General features: G+C 47.6%; 1 pseudogene across 1 annotated transcript; it reads left to right on the top strand.

Moving 5' to 3' along the window:
• Positions 1–15,984: 15,984 nt before the first annotated feature.
• Positions 15,985–17,658, top strand: LOC311580968 (small ribosomal subunit protein uS2-like; annotated as a pseudogene). The gene has a single exon. The product of its transcript is annotated as a small ribosomal subunit protein uS2-like (transcript).
• Positions 17,659–20,355: the final 2,697 nt, after the last annotated feature.

Genomic DNA, 20,355 nt, shown 5'->3' on the forward strand with positions numbered 1-20,355 from the left:
TGAAAGGTCCGTTAAGATGGGATTGATCGACACATGGATTAGAAGCAGAAAGTTCCCGTAGAATGCACATCTAGGCGTTCCAGGCAGGACCAGGACAGCTTCAACCCCTAAGCTTCCAATTTCCTCCCTAAATAGATAACCTTGAACCACACCTCTTGCCTTTTTTTTTTTTTAAGCCACATTCCTTGTTTTCTTATTCACTTCTGGGGATTGAGCGGAGGCCTGGACAGTAACACAGCCCCACCCAACAGTGTGGACTAAAGCATTTAGGAGCCAGCCCTTCCCACGTTATCTTTTCTAGCTTATTGTAATCAAATTATGTTTTGGGGTGCTGAAGAGATGAATCAGTGGCTAAGAGCACCGGCTACCCCTTTAAAGGATCAAGGTTCGGTTCCTAGAACCTCCTGGGACTCCAGTCTCAGGGGATCTGATGATCTCTTCTTGTCTCTGAGGGCACCAGGCATAAATGTAGTGCACATTCATACATGTAAACTGTCATGTACATAAAATAAAAACAATTCCTTTCTGCTATGCCCAGGGAGGGGACCATATGGTGTCATTCTTGATTCCTGTTATAACAATGTCTGGAGCCCTTGATACCCTCCCTGCAAGCGGAGGAAGACAGTGTCCTCAAGTTCACTGCAGCAGGAACTGGCTTAGGTGGCACCAAGTTTGCCTTCAGGAAAAATGACGGAATCTATATCATACATCTAAACAGGACCTGGGCACTGCTGCTGCTGGCAGCTCCAGCCATTGTTACCCCTGAGAATTCTGTTGATGTCACGTCATTTCCAGGAGCACTGGCCAGCAAGCTGTTTTCCCCTTTGCTGCTGCTACTGGAGCCACTCCAGCTGCTGGCTACTTCACTCCTGGGACCAAGCATCCTTCAGGGAGGTGACTGATTGCAAGGCTGACCACCAGCCCCTGTCAGAGGTGTCAATCTGTTTGCTATTGCTTTGTCTAATGCCTAGTCTTCCCACGTTATATGGGCACTGTGGTCGTTAGCTTATTAAAAGGCAGCTGTAGAGAGACAGAGGGTGGAAAAAAAAGAAAGGCTTGATCTGACCATGGGGGGACCATGTTTATTCCTGGCCAGTGAGTATTCTGTCATCCACCTATGTTGATGGCTAAATGCCTACAGAACAAGATGATATGCAGTCTATTGGGGTAGAAATGACTTCTAGTCCGAAAGGGAAGCTGGGAAGTGTAGTCTTGCAGGATTCAGAATGATAGAATACTTGGGTCACAAGACAGGATTCCTACAAATGACCTTGCCTGGTCAGTCTGTCATCACAGAGAGGAAGGAAATAAAGACTGCAAAGCTAGGCCTCCCTGACACACTGTGGCCGCATAATATGCAATGACCCTAGCACCCAGGACTGCCCTGGCACCCTGTGGCGTCATCCTTGGAAGCCCAGGGAAGGAGACCTAGGAGCCTCCTTAGCTCTTTATGAGTAGAAACAACACTACTCCCCACCTCTATAAAGAGTCCCTGACAGCACTTCTCCACCTAGGTACCCCTTTTCCCACAGAAGAGGTGTCTGTCCTTTGCTGTTTTGGAATAAACAGTCCAGACTGTGAAGATCAGGCTCTACTCTCTTTTTCTGCCTTCTGTTGGGCTGGCCTTGAACTCACAGAGATTCACTTGCTTCTGCTTCTGCTGGGGTTAAAGACATGCATCACCACACCCAGCTTACATCTAGCTTTCTTAGGACTTGACTGTTTCCCAAATTTTCTTAGGGCCCCCAAAAAGATGTCACCCCCACCCAGGAGGAAGCATTTTTAAGAGAATGATGCCCCTTTTTCAAAAAATGGGGTGGGTTTTCAGTCATTTGGTGGGTGATGGATGTTTGTCGTCCTTAGAAGGGGGTTGGTTGCAGGTTGTTAATGGTCTTGGTCAGGGAGGAAACAAAGCATAAGAAGTTAGATTCAAGGGTCTTTTCTCTTTTTATTTCCTCTGTCCTTTCTCTCCTATCTAGTGTTAGGGGGAAAAGGGGGTAGAAGAAGGAATGAAGGGAAAAAATGGGGGAAATATAGGAATGATGGGATAAAAGGGCAAATTATTGATTCTACCTTTATTGGTTTTTTGTTTTGTTTTTGTTTTTGTTTTGAGACAGAGTTTCTCTGTGTAACAAACAGCTCTAACTGTCTTGGACTTGCTTTGTAGACCAGGCTGGCCTCAAACCCACAGGGATCCACCTGTCTCTGCCTCTCAAGTGCTGGGATTAAAGGCATGTGCCATCACCGCCCGGCTTGAATCTACTTTTTTAAAAAAAAATTATTTTTTTAAAAGATTTGTTTATTATGTATACAGTATTCTGCCTGTACGAACATCTGCATGCCAGAAGAAGGCATCAGATCACATTATAGATGGTTGGGAACTACCATGTGGTTGCTGGGAATTGAACTCAGGACCTTTGGAGGATCAGTCAGTGCCCTTAACCTCTGAGCCATCTCTCCCATATATATATATTGCAACTCTTGATTAAGGTATTGTACTTATACAACTGTTTAGGATAATTTAGGATAAATTAGGATAATTTTAAAATGCAAGTTAGTAGTTAGTCAATCAAACTTGTGGTCATGTTAGGTACTAGTTTAGTTAATTACTTCTGTAATTAATTAATTAATAAGCTCAGTTTAACCTCCTGTAGATGTTCTCAGAGTTCAAGATAGCAAATAACTAAAAGTAAGCAGCATTTCTCTATTCATATTTACTATAAATAGATAGATGGTCTTCAAAGCCTTCAAAGAGCTATAGAATATGGCATTTAAAAGCCTTTTATACAGCCGGGCGTGGTGGCGCACGCCTTTAATCCCAGCACTCGGGAGGCAGAGGCAGGCGGATCACTGTGAGTTCGAGGCCAGCCTGGCCTACAAAGTGAGTCCAGGATGGCCAAGGCTCCACAGAGAAACCCTGTCTCGAAAAACAAAAAACAAAAAAAAAAAAAAAAAAAAAAAAAAATAAAAGCCTTTTATAATAATAAAATACTTTTTTGACAGTGAGACATGTTAATTTTTGGCAGCATCCCTATTCTACTTCAAAGAAGATGATGGCCACAAAGAACCTCCATATAGAGCTTGCTTCTTTAAAAAAAAAAAGATTTATTTATTATTTACATAGTATTCTGCCCATATGTGTGCCTACATGCCAGAAGAGGGTGCCAGATCTCATTATAGATGGTTTGTGAGCCACCATGTGGTTGCTGGGAATTGAACTCAGGACCTTTGGAAAAACAGACAGTGTTCTTAACCTCTGAGCCATCTCTCCAGGCCCCTGGAGCTTGCTTCTTATGTATTAAGCTAGCCACTGGGAAAGAAACTGACCTCGTTTCAACTGCTGACAGTATGCTGTCCAAACTGTACAAGCAGGACACAGAAGTCAACTGCAGGACTTTGCAAGGACAAGGTAGGCAAGTCTTTCATAATTCCTGCTTCACACACAAAAAAATCTGTCAGCTATTCTGGGCCAAAAGGCTGAATGAACATGATGCCCTAGTGTTATAGAGGAACCTTGGGTGACTGTCCAGGTAACCAGCTGTCTCTGTCTTTTCTAGTTTTGGAAGCTGCTTGCTCTGTACTTCCTGTCTACTCGGGTAATATTTATCCTTCTCAGGTCTCTAATGGGGTTGAAGTCTAGATAGTTATAGTCTCATGATTGAGCTTAGGTTGTTTAGGATTTAAGAACAATGTTTTGCCAGGCAGTGGTGGTGCACGCCTTTAATCCCAGCAATTGGGAGGCAGAGGCAGGTGGATCACTGTGAGTTCAAGGCCAGCCTGGTCTACAAAGTGAGTCCAGGACAGCCAAGGCTACACAGAGAAGCCCTGTCTCGAAAAACCAAAGCGGGGGTGGGGGGGGAGAAACAATGTTTTAAGATGCAAGAAAGCCAAGCATGGTGGCACATGCCTTTAATCTCAGCACTCAGGAGGCAGGCGTATCTCTGTGAGTCTGAGGCCAGTGTGGTCTACAAAAGTGAGTCTAGGATAGCCAAGACTGTTAAACAAAAAAACTCTGCCCTGAAAAAAAAAACCCAATAGAAAGTGATTTAAGTACAGAATTTTGTACTTGAATAAGATGGATAGTAGAGTATTTTCTGCAAGGTTGCCAAATGCAAGTGGATTGGACATTGTGAATGTAATTCTTACCTGCTATTTTTGATGATTGTTCTTATTGTATATAGTTTGTTATTGTAAGAGAAAGAGCTTTTTATTGGACTAAAAGGGGGAGGTGTTGGGGGATGTTTTGTGTCCTGTGTATTCAAATGCTGATTTCTGTGCACAGAGATCTGGTTACAGTCTGGTTGTCATTATTATGAACCATCTCCTGTCTCAATGTTGTGTGAAAATTATTCTCCATCATTTTCTGATTGGTTAATGAAGAACTGAACAGCCAATAGCTGGGCAGGAGAGTTAAATCAAGACTTCCAATCCCTGTGAGGGGATCTCAGGTAGGGACCAGAGAGAGAGAGGAGTCACCATGAGGACACGGATGAACAAGGAGGTGCCAGGGCAAGATTAAGACGGCAGGTGGCAGGCCACATGGCTGGGAAGTAGCCAGACCAGCATAGCTGTATTAGAATAGCTCAGTATTTGCCCAACTATTGTGCCTGAAGCTTTTAATAAAAAGAATAGGTCTCTGTGTCATTATTTGGGAGCTAGAAAGGCATAGAAAAGCCACATCTTATTACAATCCACCTGTCTCTGCCTCTCAAGTGCTGGGATTAAAGGTGTGCACCACCATCTTGCTTCTTTAATGCCATTTTTCTTTTCCGAGACAGGGTTCTCTGTGTAACCTTGGCTGTCCTGGAACTCTCTTTGTAGACCAGGTTGGCCTCGAACTCACAGAGACCCACCTGCCTCTGCCTCCTGAATGCTGGGATTAAAGGCGCCACCACTGCCTAGCCGGTTCATGCCATTTTTAAAATGGATATGTATTCTTTAATTGTCTGGAAATTTATATAACTTACTGGAGGCTTTTGTCTTACTTTCAATTCAAACCAACTCTCTATTTACTCTGCTTTTTCTTTTTCTTTTTTTTGGGGGGGGGGACAGAATCTTGCTATTTTGGCCAGACTAGCCTTGAATTCATTAAATAGCCCATGTTGGTCTCAAACCTGCAGTAATCCTACTGTCTTCTGGGATTATAAGATGCCATGCCTGGCTTAATTCAAATTTCCTTTCCTTTTTTGTTTTTTGTTTTTTTGGGGCTGTCCTGGAGTCGCTTTGTAGACCAGGCTGGCCTCGAACTCACAGTGATCAGCCTGTCTCTGCTTCCCTAATGCTGGGATTAAAGGCGTGCACCACAACGCCTGGCCCGTCAAATTTATTTTAAAGATATATCTTCCTACCCTAAATACAACATTTTCTACCCCACCAGTTAGTCGCCTATACACTTCTCTTGGGTGTGTGGGGATGTTTTGTTTATTGTTGTAGAGTTGTGCTGTGGAATCAAAGACAGTAAGGATTTTCTTAAGCAGGCTGTAAATTGGCAGCTCCCATCCAAGAATCCAAAAATGAGTCTTTTCTTCTCTTTCTTTCTTTCTTTTCTTCTCATTTTTGAGACAAGGTTTCTCTGTGTAGCCTTGGCTGTCCTGGAACTCACTTTGTAGACCAGGCTGGCCTTGAACTCACTGTGATCTACCTGCTTTTGCCTTCCAAGTGCTGGGATTAAAGGCGGGCCCTACCACGTCTGGCTCCAAGAATGGGTCTTTTCATCAGTCAGATTTTTCTAGGACTGCTGGCAAAGGACCCTTATTCACTGGAAACTATTTCTTCTTCTTCTTCTTCTTCTTCTTCTTCTTCTTCTTCTTCTTCTTCTTCTTCTTCTTCTTCATCATAATAAATATATTTATTTATTTAGATAAAGTCTTACTATGTAGATCTGGCTGGTTTCAAACTCACTGTATAGATGAGGCTGGCTTTGAACACATAGAGACATGCCTGTTTCTTCCTCCCAAATTCTGGGCTTAAAATCATGTGCCACCACATCTGGGTGACTGTTTTCGGTTGCCGTTGCAGAGCAGCGACACTGTATCCACACGTGTGTGAGGAATGAGATTGGTGATCCTCTCCTTACACTAACAAAAGTGACCCTGAACATCTACTGTGTCTTCCACACCTCACCCTGTACCCAGCCTCTTAACTCTGGAGATAATTTAAAGATTTAAAAATGGTTTTAAATTCTGTGTATGTATCCATATGTGGGTATGTGCACATTGGCACAGGTAATTGAAGAGGCCAGAAGAAGAAGTCAGATCCCCCAGGAGCTATAATTGCAGGTAGTTATGACCAGTTGATATGGATTCTGGGAACCAAACTCAAGTCCTTTGCAAGAGCAGAACACTCTCTTAATAACTGGGCCAGCTCTCTCCATCTCTAAATCCTAAGCAAACGTGCCCAAGGAAGATGTGTGTGTACCCGCCTACGGCAGGTAACCCGGGATGTGTTCATTTTGCCAATGAGAACTTTAATTTGTGACAGAACTGATCTGGTGGCCTAGTGATTGCTGCCCAACGACAGAACAGTCTCTCAGGCCAGAATTAAGGGAAGGGCTGGGTAGCCAGGGGTTGGTCATCTCTGGACTCAGGGTAGGAAGTTCTGGTCCTAGCTATGGGTGGAGGGCTAGTCTGCCTTTCTTCCCACCTCACCAAAGAAGAGCTAATAGGCACACAATTGTGACCCTGGAAGGAGAAGGCACAGGAAAAGGGCGGGATGACAGAGCGCTGATCTGGTACTGATTCCCTGGTGGGAGGGGGCTGTGAGGGAACGCAGGGGAAAGGACTGGCCAGCAGTGATAGTCGCGTTTGCTTTTCCTAATTATTGTGGTTTCCTTACAACCCCCCTGCTGATTCCCAGCCGGTCGACTCAACCATAACAACACGTGGCCAGCCCTGTCCAGGCCAGGAACCGAGACTCGGCGCCTCCCAAGGAGGGTCTGGTTTCATCCGCAGCCGGGCTGCCCTTCCGTTCACTGGTTTTATGCAGGGGAGGGACGGGACAGCACCTCAAGCTGTGGAGACAGCTGGACTGGAGGAACAGCCAGGGCCTGGCTGCCGTGGGCTCGCCTGGCTGCATATTCCCACGGCCTTTTATAGAGGGCAGCGGCCTCCCGATGGAGTTGCCGGCTCTCAATCAAGTGTGAGTGGAGAACGGAGGCAAAGGGCCCTTATTGGTGGGACTCATACAGCAGCGATATCTGACAGGAGGAAGACTGATGAACCTTCCTTTGTCCAGACAAAATGTTCAGGTGTGTTTGGCCCCAGGCCCTCGAGGGATGTAGGAACAGCTAGCTTCTGTCTAGCGCCTTCATGATAGCATCATCTTCTTAGCATTTGTGTTGCTCCCTTTTTTGGGAGGAGGCGTTATTTCCATCCGCTCCCACATCTGCTTCAGCCAGCATCCATGTAGCAGGAACTACAAGCCTTCTGTAAACAAAGGCTTGTATACCCCAGGAATACTCTTCAAGGGCGAAAGGTTTTGTTGTACAAACATTTTGGAAACTTGATTGCCCTGGAGCTGACGCTTTTTTCCTGAATTTTTGTTTGTTTATTTGTTTTTATAGTTAAAATATTTTTAGCTGGGCGTGGTGGCATACGCTTTTAATCCTAACACTCAGGAGGCAGAGGCAGAGGCAGGCGGAGCATATGAGTTCGAGGCCAGCCTGATCTACAGTGAGAGTTCCAGGACAGCCAGGGCCCGCACAGAGAAATCCTGTCTTGAAAAGCAAAACAAAACAAACAAACATTTAAATAAATAAATAATTTTTTTGCTTTTTTGAGACAGGATCTCTCTATGTAGCCCTGGCTAACCTGGATCTGTCTATGTAGGTATGTATGTAGATCAGGCTGGTCTCAGACTAAGAGAAATCTGCATGTCTCTGCTCCTCGAGTGCTGGGTTTAAAGGTGCGCACCACCACACCAGGGTCCTAATTAATTACTTTTGTTTGAGACCTTGTCTTAGTAACCCAGGTTGTCTCTGACCGGCTCAAGAGCTGAGAGTCACCTTGAACTCTTTACCCTTTTACTTCCAACTCACAAGTACTGGGCTTGTAGGTGTGTGCCACCATATCTACTGTTTTAAGTTTTAAGGATTAAAAATAATAATAATTATTATTATTATTATTTTGGTTTTTGAGACAGGGTTTCTCTGTGTATCGTTGGCTGTTCTGGACTCACTTTGTAGAACAGGCTGGCCTTGAACTCACAGTGATCCGCCTGCCTCTGCCTCCCAAGTGCTGGGATTAAAGGCATAAGCCACCACCGCCCGGCTTTAAAATCATTTTTAAAGACAAGGTCTTCCTATACCTCAGGCTGGTCTCAAATTTACCATCATCCATCTAGTCTTAGCCTTCTGAGTACTGAGTTTACAGGTGAATGCTTAATTTTTTTTTTAAACCATGATATCAGAAAAAGTATACAAAGTTCCAATCTATTGTCTGAGGGATTCTTTAAAAAACAAAAAGGAAAGCCGGGTGGTGGTGGCTGCACACGACTTAATCCCAGCACTCAGGAGTCAGAGGCAGGTGGATCACTGTGAGTTGGAAACCAGCCTGGTCTACAAAGCAAGTCGAGGACAGACAAGACTACACAGAGGAACCCTGTCTTGAAAACCAAAACCAAAACCAAAACCAAAAAAAAAAAAAAAAAAAAACCAAAAAGGATTCGTTTCTGTGCTAGGCTGTTAGGCTCTGCTGCTCCAACAAGGAGAGAAAGCATACTCACAAAAATGGAAGGTGTGGCAGAATTTTAGTTCAGAACATAGCTGCTCTGGCAAGAGATCACATCCAAAGACCTTCGAGGTCTGTGTGACCCAGCTGGAATACAGACACACCTTTAGTCCTAGGAGACAGAGGCCAGCAGATCTCTGAGTTCAATGCCAGCCTAGTATAAGCAAGTTTCAGGTAAAGAAAAGCTCAGGTCCTGGTATGGTAGTGCACACGTTTAATGCTTAGCACTCAGGAGACAGAGGCATGCAGATCTCTGAGTCCAGAGAGTTCAGTTCTGACAGTTTGGTTAAGAATGGGTTGAGAGGTTGAGTTCATGGCAGTTCAGTTCATGGAATTCAGAAGCAATTTTAACTGGAGAGTTTTACAGAGTTGAAGAGAGAGCAAAGTAGCTCTAGACACAGGTGAAGACAGAACGAGCCAGAGAATGAGAAGGAGCTGGAAGACGAGAACAGATTGCTAGAGATAGTTTGAGGCCAAGCAGAGCAATTCTGTCAGAAGCTGAGAGGAGCCAGCTTGAGTCAAATCAGCTTCGAGAGAAGTGTGAGCCAGAACAGCTGAGTTGAATCAGCCAGCCAGAGTTCAGAGAAAACAAGAAAGGAAGAGCTTATTCAGCAGTAAGTCTCAGAGGCTGAGAACATTCTAGGCCAAGGTTAGATTGTACAGAGGTGAGAAGCTTCCACAACTAGGCCTAAGACAGTAAGCCTCCAAGCTGACAATTGCATCAGGCAAATAAAAGATACTTTAATAGGAAGCATTAAGCAACAGCTTCAGGGGCTGTATTAGTCAGGTCTCTTGTTGCTATGGCAACTATCAAAAGCAACTGGGAGGCAGCTGAAGGTGGCTCTCTGAGAGCCCAATGCCAGCCTGGTCTATACAGTGAGTTTCAGGCTGCCAAGGCTACACCTTTCCCCTGAAAGCAGCTTAAAGATGAAAGGGGCCATTTTGGCTCCTGATCTGAGAGTACAGTCTATCGTAGTGGGAAAGGCAAGGGAGCAAGAAAAACTGTGACAGTGACAGTAAGAGTAGAAGCATATTATGTCTGCAGTCAGGAAGGAGGGAGGGAGGGAGGGGGAGAGAGAGGGGGGGGGAGACTTGCGCTCAGTTCATTTCTCTGTCTCTCTCTCTCTCTGTCTCTGTCTCTCTCTCTCTCTCTCTTTTTTTTTTCAAGACAGGATCTGTGTTAGCCTTCTGTGTCCTGGACTTCCTCTGTAGTCCAGGCTGGCCTCGAACTCACAGTGATTCACTTGCCTCTGCCTCCCAAGTCGATTCACCTGCCTCTGCCTCCCGAGTGCTGGGATTAAAGGTGTGTGCAACTACGTCCAGCTCTTTTTCAAGACAGGATGACAGGGTTTCTCTGTGTAGCCCTGGCTGTCCTGGACTCACTTTGTTGACCAGGCTGCCCTCAGACTTACAGAGATCCACCTGCCTCTGCCTCCTGAGTGCTGGGATTAAAGGCGTGCGCCACCACGCCTGGCTCATTTCTCTTTTTCATTCAGTTGATAGCCCCAACCCAAGGGATGATGCCACCCACCTTCCGTGTATGGGTCTTCTCAGTTAAAATTTCTCTAGAAATACCCTCACAGACATGTTCAGAGATGTATCTCCAAGGTGATTTTTAAATCTAGTCAAGTTGACACTCAAAAATCCTTAAACCCTTCGGGGAAAGCCAGGCTGGGGAAGCAGGCCCCATACAGGATTGCCTGTCCAAGCGAAGGATGCCTATAGTGGCCTTTGAATATTTCCTCACGCAGGGTCAGAATCCAAGCCAAGTGAGAGGTTTATCCTGCGGTTGGGGACAGTGAGGGCAGCTCAGCTCAGTTCCCCTGGAAGTCTAAACAAGTCTCTCCTGGGCACTTCTGCACGTCACTGGATGCTCTTTGTGAAAAGGCCACGTCCCTGTCAGACTGGGCGACTCACCAATTTCTCTCTTGTTGCCCAAATGCAGTTCTCTTCTTTATAGATTGGTTTTTTAATTTATGTGAATGTATGTGCACGTGTTGACTCAAGAGTCCAGAAGAGGGTTTGGATCCCCTGGAGCTGGAGTTACAGGCAGTTGTGAGCTGCCTGGTATAGGTGCTGGGAACTGAAACCGGGTCCTCTGGAACAGCAGCAAGGGCTTTTACATGCTAGACCCCATCTTTCCAGCCTGAGATTCCCTTCCTTCCCTTAAGCCATGTAGTTCTTTGTTTGTTTGTTTGTTTGCTTGCTTGCTTGTTTTGTGACAGGGTTTTTCTGTATAGTCTTGGCTGTCCTGGACTCACTTTGTAGAGCAGCCTGGTCTCGAACCCACAGCGCAATCCTCCTGCCTCTGCCTCCCAAGTGCTAGGATTAAAGGTGTGTGCCACCATGCCGCCCGGCAACCCACGCAGTTCTTTAAAGAATTCTTTTATTTATTTTTGATTTACGCCATTTTATGTGTATGAACATTTTTGTTTGAGTGTATGTACATTCCTGGTCAGAGAGGGTATTGGAGCTCCTGAAAATGGAGCTATGATGATTGAGAGGCACTTTGCGGGTGCTGGGAATAGAACCTGGATCCTAAGGAAGAGCAACAGGTAAGTGCTCTAAACCACTGAGCCATCTCTCCACCCTCCCCCTTTCCCTGTGCAGTTCCTGTATAAAGGAAAAGGCCTTTTAGAATTATTGCTCACTAGGCAGATGCTGTCCCTTGTGTACACAAGGAGAAATACACAAAGGCCAAAGAACTGGCAGCATGAATCAGATATGCGTGTCCTCCGGGCCTGTTCTCACCATCGGTAAAGAGTCCCATCTGGTTCTAGTCAGATTCTATTAGGGCTCCGCATCTTTGTTACCTGGGATGACAGGATGAGCGTGCCCCACAGGCAGGAGTCAGACAGCAACGCTTAGCTCCCAGAGCTGCAGGGGGTGACTTTATATTGGGCAAGCACATGGAACTGGCAGGCCTGAGAGCTCAGAGCTGGCCCTGAGCAGCTGGACCAGTTTCTGTTCCTGCAAGAGATGCTGCCCGGGAAGATGCCTGCTGGGATGGATGTGAGTGACTCCTGGTAACAGTCAGATGTGACAGAGGTTCTGCTGAGAGGCTTGGTCTGAACCTCCAGGGGACCTTTGTGCCGTCCCATAAATCTCCATTGTGCTTGGGCCAGGGGTTACTGTGGGCCTCGTTAGAAAGCTAGGAGAATGCTGGGTAACTGGTCAGGGATGAGCACTGAGGAGCCCATCTTAGGAGCCTGCTGGTGAACGCTACCGTTTGGGATGCTTTTCCTCTGGGCTTTCAAAAGGATTGACGGGAGACAGAAGCCAGACAGTGGTGGGAGAGGGAGACGGAGGCTGTGAGGAGGCCCCGGGGAGTTCTGCAATAGAGACATGATGTTTCCACACTTCCCCATGCTAACCCTGCCTCTCTCTCTGCCCTCGGGACCACAGATCCCAGTGACTTCATCTTCAGAGAAAAATGCTGGGTTCTGGTTGTCTCCAATTTTATGGTTCTGTCATCAGGGAACCGAAGGATGACGAACTTCTTTTGCACTTTCACCACTGTGCTGGGTTAGGCCTAGAGAGGACAGGCTAGAATCTGGGGGAGCCCCACCCTCACCCCCTCACCCTGTTCCTCAAGTTGCTGCAGAAGCCATTGTAACCCTAGGGAAAAGGGTTTTGGTGGGGAGTGGCAGGGGTAGTGATGGGGGCACAGGCTGTGTGGAGCTGCTAAAAGACCATAGGGCCAGGACAGGGCCAGTGTCAACACTGAGCTGTCCCCCCTCTCTGTGGAAATGGAGTAGGCTGCGGATCTGACAGTTTCATAATAATTTAATAGAAGTCAAGGTCTTAATATTTTAAAATTTATTTTTATTTATTTGTATGTGAAGCCATATATGTGTCTCATGTACATATACATGAATATACATGTATGTGTGTGTATATATATATATATACACACACATGAGGCCAGGAGAGGCTGTAGGATCCCTGTAAATGGAATTACAGGCAGCTGCCAGACACCATGTGGTTGCTGGAACCCACATCTCCAGCCAGAGCAGCAAGTGCTCTAACTAATGGGCCATCTCCCCAGCCTTTGAAGCCATTAATGATAAATAAGACCAGGTTTTGTGTCTGGGATGTGGTGTGTATGCATGTGTGCGTGTGCGTGTGCGTGTGTGTGTACATGAGAGGGAGAGCAAGAGAGTGGGCTAGGAAAGCTGTCATAACTCCATGTTTGGAAGGGCACTGCCTTTCCCCTTCATTCAGTTTCTTCTTTGACTCCAGGATGATTTTCTGAGGTCCTCATGACTAGGAGCCAACAGCCATGGACATGGGAACCCAGAAGAGGAAGTGGAGCCCCCACCTCTTCTCACTCCTCTTGGGGTGCTGCAAGGCAGCTGGCCAGAATGAGAGAGGCAGTGATTACTTTTATTTTTTTTAAACAGGGTCTTTCTGTGCAGCCCTGGCCTGAACTCACTTTGTAGACCAGGCTGGCCTCGAACTCACAGAGATCCACCTACCTCTGCCTCCCAAATGCTAGGATTAAAGGCGTGCGCCACCACTTCCCAGCTAGGGGGCAATTCTCAGCCTTCTCAGCCCATTTGGCCTTTCAAAGGGACCTATGCTCTACTGCTTTCCTCTGGGAAGCTGTACTCAGGCTTGCGAAGAGGCAGGGGTTGAGCAGGATGACTCAGGAGGATGTGTAACTCACTGTAGCCAGGCCATGTGGGTTCCTGGATCTCATGCGATTTGGGGCCGGGAACATGTTAACTGCCTCCCTTCTGCCCTCTTCACTGAGGGACTGTGTATGCCATCTGCCTCAGGTTTCCAACTCTCTGAGGGCTGGCTGATGGTCCCTGGTGGAAGCTCACCTTCCCACAGAAGTCTGGGTAACAGGAGAGGGCAAGCACAGAGTTTCCTCTTTCTGAGAGGATGCACACTCTCAACTCCACAGAGGAGAAGTGATTTGCCTAAAAAGACCCAGAAAGGGAGCTGGGGATGTAGTTTGGTTGATAAGGGTGTTTGTCTAGCTTGCACAAAGCCCTGGGTTCAATCCCTAATGCCAACCTAAAACCAACAGCCAAACAAAATAAAAACAGGCATGCCGCAACATGCTCGTAATCCCGGCACTTAGGAGGGATGTAGAAGCAGGAAACTGGGAAGTTCAAGGTCATCCTCTGCAGCTTAGTTAAGAGGGTAGCAATGGGTACACGAGACCCTGTCAAAACACCCCCAATAACCTGGGACGTTCAAGACAGACTGCTGGTCAGTAAGTGATCTGACTTCTTGCTCTAGGGTTGCCGGTGGGTGCCCGGGCCATAGCAGAGTAGCCTCTGGGGCCAGGGCGAGACTGGCTGGCTTTCCTGTGGTCACTTACTGAGATGATCTCCGCTCCACACACTCAGGCAGCTCACGTGGGAAAGGAGGACTGCAGAGGCCAAAATGGGAAACCAGAGAGGAGGAAAGGGCTTGAGGATGGAGGGATCTGCAGAAGGGACAAAGTTCTGGAAACAACTTATTTTCTCTCTCTCTCTCCAGCCTCCTGGTCAGCCTGGCCCGCTGGACACAGTCATTTAGAATTTGACTGATGGTGGCACACACCTTTAATCCCAGCACTCAGGCAGCAGAGGCAGGTGGATTGCTGTGAGTTTGAGGCCAGCCTGGTCTACAGAGTGAGTCCAGGACAGTCTCAGGAGGAAAAAAAAAAAAACAAACCACCAAAAAACCCGCCAACAACCAAGAGTTTGATTATGATTTTCTTCTGATCTCTCAGGGTAAACAAGCTTTTCCCTTCTCTCGAAGGCACAAAGGCACAGGGTGGCCCAGGTTTCTGATGCACACTTTCCCTGGGCCTAGTCAGGGGTTCCCCCGGGGCCCTGGTTGTCACTCTCCTTCTGGGAATACTGGAAGCCTGTGGCTAGAGGGCTTCAGCCTGATTTCCTGCCAGCATTTACATTCTCCTGTGTCTCCTGCTCTGCCGGTGTCCCCCCCGTAATGTCCTCCCCCTGAAGCCCGCATACCGTGTAAATATTTAAACCCAACCATGGTTTCCTGTTTATTATTAGTATAAATCCTGAGTTCGCTCCTTCTGCATCTGTCTCCTGTATCTGCCTTACCCAGGCAAGGCCTTGTCCCTACCCCTCTCTGGAAGCACGTCTTCATGCAGGGTCAGCTTTGAGCCTAATTTTGGCTTTTTTTTTTCTTTTTAAGTTTCAATGTTTTACTAGTATGGCGCGTGAGCGCGCGCGCGCACACACACACACACACACACACACACACACTTTTTTTTTTTTCGAGACAGAGTTTCTCTGTGTAATGGCCTTGACTGTCTTGGAACTCACTGTGTAGACCTGGCTGGCCTCAAATTCATAGATCTACCTGCCTCTGCCTCCTCAGTGCTGGGATTGAAGACATGTGCTGACACCACCTGTGGCTGGTTTGATTCTTCTTGAGATAGAGTCCCCTATGACCCAGAATGGCTTTAAATTTGATATGTAACTGAGAATGGCCTTGATTCTTTTTTTATTCTTCCCGTGCCTTCTAAATTCGAACTATTTCAAAATATATTGTTTCTTTCTTTTCTTTTCTTTCTTTTTTTGTTTTTTTGAGACAGGATCTCTCTGTGTTAGCCTTAGCTGTCCTGGACTTGCTTTGTAGACCAGGCTGGCCCGAACTCACAGCGATTCACTTGCCTCTGTCTCCCCAGCGCTGGGATTAAAGGCGTGCGCCACCATGCCCAGCTAGTATATTGTTTCAGAAGTCTTAACTGTGTTCACATTTTTTTTTTTACAACCACCATTACCATCCCTCTTCAGAGCTCTTCATCCTGTGGAACTGGAACTCTGTACCCACTAAACCTCAAGTTCCCCTCCCCTTGCACCCCTTTCTCCTGATGACCAGTATTCAACTTTCTGTTTCTATAAATTTGACTATTCTAGATACCGCATAGAAAAGGGGTGAGGTGATGTGTGCACAATTGTAACTGGCTAATTTCACTCAGTGGGATGTCCTCAAGGTTTTCTACTTTGTAATTTGTACCACAAACAAGCTGGTTGTGATGATGAGGCCTGTAATCTTAGGCTGTGGAAAATTGAGACAGGAGGATTGCTATGAGTTCAAGACCAGCCTGGGTTACATAGCAAGACCCTGTCTCAAAAACCAAACTAAGAACTGGAGAGATGGCTCAGGGGTTAAGAGCACTATCTGCTCCTCCAGAGGTCTTGAGTTCAGTTCCCAGCAACCACATGGTGGCTCACAACCATCTTTCTTTCTTTTTTATGAAACAGAGTTGGCATTTAGTAAAAATAGATTAAAAAGGCATTGAGACCTTTTTCGCGCTGCCCAGGGACGGGTCCATACGGCGTTGTTCTTGATTCCCGTCGTAAGTGAAACGGAAGCTTACACAATGTCCAGAGCCCTTGATGTCCTGCAGATGAAGGAAGAGGATGTCCTCAAATTCCTTTGGGGCAGGAACCCACTTAGGGGGCCCCAACCCTGACTTTCATATGGAGCAATACATTTACAAAAGGAAGAGTGATGGTGTCTACATCATAAATATGAAGAGGACCTGGGAGAAGCTGTTGCTTGCAGCTCGGGCTATTATTGCCATTGAGAACCCCGCTGACGTCAGCGTCATCTCCTCCTGGAGCACTGGCCAGCGAGCTGTGCTGAAGTTCGATGCTGCCACTGGAGCCACTCCCATTGCTGGTCACTTCACACCTGGGACCTTCACCAACCAGATCCAAGCAGCCTTCAGGGAGCCACGGCTTCTAGTGGTGACCGACCCCAAGGCTGACCACCAGCCCCTCACAGAGGCCTCTTACATCAACCTGCCCACCATCGCTCTGTGCAACACGGATTCTCCTCTGCGCTTTGTGGACGTTGCCAACCCATGCAACAACAAGGGAGCTCGCTCAGTGGGTCTGATGTGGTGGATGCTGGCCCAGGAAGTACTCCGCATGCGTGGCTCTATCTTCCGTGAGCACCCATGGGAGGTTATTGCTGATCTTTACTTCTACAGAGACCCAGTGGAGACTGAGAAGGAGGAGCAGGCTGCTGCCGAGAAGGCCATGACTAAGGAGGAATTCCAGGGCGAATGGACTGCACCAGCTCCTGAGTTCACAGAGGCTCAGCCAGCGGTGGCAGACTGGTCTGGGAGCTGAAATGGTGACCCTCAGGTCCAGTTAGAGACCCTGTCCCAAGCAAGTAAAATGAAGAGTGACAGACCAGGACAGCCAATGTCTTCCTTTGGTCACCATGGGCATGCACAGTCATGTATATACATCATACATGTGTAAACACACACACACACACACACACACACACACACACACACACACACACACGGGAGGGAGAGAGAGGGAGGGAGAAGATAAAATCCTACTCCACCTCAGTACGGTGCTCACTGTCACTCCCAGAAAGGAAAGGCTCTTCCTCTGGTCCTCTGATCCCCTGCCTGGTGAGGCATAACCCTCACCCTGTCTGCTGATTGCTCTAACCCCCTGCTGAGCATTTACGAGGTGTTCTAGCAGGCCCTGGCACTTTTTGAAGAACTCGTCATGGGCTTGTGAGATGGCCCAGTGGGTAAAGGGACTTGCTGTCAAGCCAGATGACCCACATTCAGTCTCTGGGACTGATGCCTCTCACAAGCTGTCTTCTGACTTCTATATGTATGCTGTGATGCATGATCATGCACATGCACTCGTGCGCGCGCACACACACATTCACACACACATATACTAATGAATGAATGATTTAATGACTGTATAAGTATATAAATGTGATATGCTTTTTTGTTTGCTTGTTTTTTTTGAGACAGGGTTTCTCTGTGTAGCCATGGCTGTTCTGGGCTTGCTCTGTGGACCTGGCTGGTCTCCAAGTCACAGAGATTCCCCATGTCTCTGCCTCCCTGAGTGCTGGGACTACAGGTGTGTGCTGCCACACCCACCTAAATGTAATACAAATTTTGTAAAAACGCTCCCTGACTCTGCGTGTGATCAGCATTGAGAAACACTGGCTTAGGAGACAGAGGACAAAGATGGAAAGAGTATAAATGCTGCCTCAGCCTCTCCATGGTCCCCTCCGAAGATGACGGTTTGGTTACTGAATGCCCTGGATCAATGACCCAAAACCTCGGAGACACCTTCCTCCTCTCCCTCCTCTCCCTCCTCTCCCTCCCCTCCCTCCTCTCCCTCCTCTCCCTCCTCTCCCTCCTCTCCCTCCTCTCCCTCCTCCCCATCCTCTTCTTCCTCTCCCTCCTCTCCCTCCGGGGGTTCTGAGCATGTGTTCCTGCAGGATCCTGGATGGACCCACTGAGAGTGCTCAAACCTCAGGAGCAAAACAAGTTACCAACAGCCTCAGGCTGCTGGATTTCTGCTGCCTCTCTATAGGGCAAGGGAAGTGAGGCAGAGGGCAAAGGTGAGCGTGTCATCAGAAGGTGGGGGTCAGGGAAGCCGTGCTCCATGTCCATCTTCATACTTCGAAGATTCACCTGTTGAGTCCCCGGTCTCCTTGGAAACCAGCTAGTCATGGGTGATGTCTAGACACGGAAAATTTCCAGATGGGATGCTATCCTGAGGCATCCAGCCTGCCAGCTGCTAGAGCAGGGTTACTGAGATAAAAGGGTCCTGACAGCCTGTCCCGGGGACCTCCCTCTGGGCTAGCTTTGAACATAGAACTGTAGGAGCCATGTGACTCTTAACAGTCTGTGAGGGAGTTCCAGAGCAAATGGGGGACGGCTGGTGGGCGCGCAGCAGGAGGACGGCTGCCCTTGGCCACGGGGGTTACTGGCTCCAGTCACTGCCTTGCTCTGTGTGACTTTGAACAGTCATTTCTCTCTGGGCCTTGATATCTCCAGCATATTAATAAAGAGCTTGGCCTAGATCGTCAGCTTCAAAACTCGGCGGCAAACTGGAAATGATTGAGGTTGAGGAGTGGGGAAGGCTTGTAAAACTTCATTGTCTTGCCAGGCGTGGTGGCACAGGCCTTTAATCCCAGCACTCGGGAGGCAGAGGCAGGCAGATGATTGTGAGTTTGAGGCCAGCCTGGTCTACAAAGCGAGTCCAGGACAGCCAAGGCTACACAGAGAAACCCTGTCTCGAAAAACCAAAAAAAAAAAAAAAAAAAAAAAAAAACCCAAAACAAAAACCAAAAAACCTCACAAACAAAACAAAACAAAACAAAAAATCCAACCAACCAACCAACCAACCAACCAACCAAACAGCACCGCCCCCCCAAAAAACCCAAACAAACAAACAAAACCCCCACAACAACAACAAAACTCCAAAACAAACAAACAAACAAACAAAAAACCTCTTCCTTGTCTGTAATCCAAGAACCGATGAGTTGACTGCTGTGAGTTGTGGACAGAATACCAGTGCTTCAGAAGGCCCCTAAGGGGTTCTGATTTACAGCTGTGCTGAAGACCTGCTGTTCCAGACGGCTGCTTCCTAGCGTGGCCACACAGCAGAACACAAGAGGTTAGAAGGCTGCTGCCTTATCAGCAGACAGCACTCGGGACGGGGCTCCAGCTGCCCACCTGTCTCTGCAAGGGCCTAGGGAGCACAGGGTCCCAGACCAGCAAGGCAGCTCCTGGGGCCTTCCACCTGGAGGCCATTGTGCCTGTCCTCTGACTGAGGTTCATAGTAACGATTTATATGTGGGTCGTTGTCTTATAACGCCATTTTTTTCTAGACTCTTTGTGTGTGTGTGTGTGTGTGTGTGTGTGTGTGTGTGTGTGTGTGAGAGAGAGAGAGAGAGAGAGAGAGAGAGAGAGAGTGTACATATATGTGTGTGCACATATATATGGAGACCAGCAGTTTACCTCAGGCCTAAGGTGCTCTCTGCCTTGTTTTTTTGTCTTGTTTTGTTTTTAACTTTTTTTTTTTTGCATTTGTTTGATACACAGTCTCATTATGTCACCTTGGCTGGCCTGGAACTCATTTTGTAGACCATGCTGGCCTCAAACTCAGATTTTCCTGCCTCTGCCACTGCTAGGATTGAAAGCGTGATTTCTGATTTTTAACCTCTGACCTCTGTGTTTGTTCTCTGTTGTGCCCACTGAAATACCTCAGATGTGCACTCCTGCCGGCTGAGCTGTCAACTCCAGTGACAATGATCAGGTGGTAAAGACCTCAGTCGGTGACATTGCCAGCTACGTGCCTACAAGCAGGCCTGAGGCCCCTGTCTTAACCTCAAAAGATCTCTGAGGATGGGAGAGTCCAAGAATTCTGTTTCCTACTTTCCAGCCACGGGCTCTGGCTGGGCTCTGGCCTTGACTGCATCCGCGCAGTGGCCAGGCCAGCCTTTGCATGGCTCTATATTGTGGATACTTGAGCCATATGTAGTTGGGAACAGGATGCCTGGCTTCAGACTAAGTATAAAGCCTGGTTCTTCCACTTGCTTAGCTGTGTGGTATTAGGGCCACTTTCTTGGTCAGTCTAGGCCTCTGTCTCCTCTTCTGTCCAGCAGAGGTGTGGTGGGGCTGCAAACGCATGACACGCTCTTGGAGAAGTGCCTGGTGAGAAATCAGACACTTGTAGGTGTGAGCTGTTGCTATTGCTCTTTTGGGGGGCTTCCTACAGAGCCCACAGTCCCCCCCCAGGCTGTCCCCGCATGCACACACACTCGTCTCCCCACTGGCTCAGTCTGGCACACACGTGCTAGGGGGGCT

This window comes from Acomys minous (assembly GCF_964271855.1).
Source record: "Acomys minous genome assembly, chromosome: 13".
NCBI classification, from domain to species: Eukaryota; Metazoa; Chordata; class Mammalia; order Rodentia; family Muridae; genus Acomys; species Acomys minous.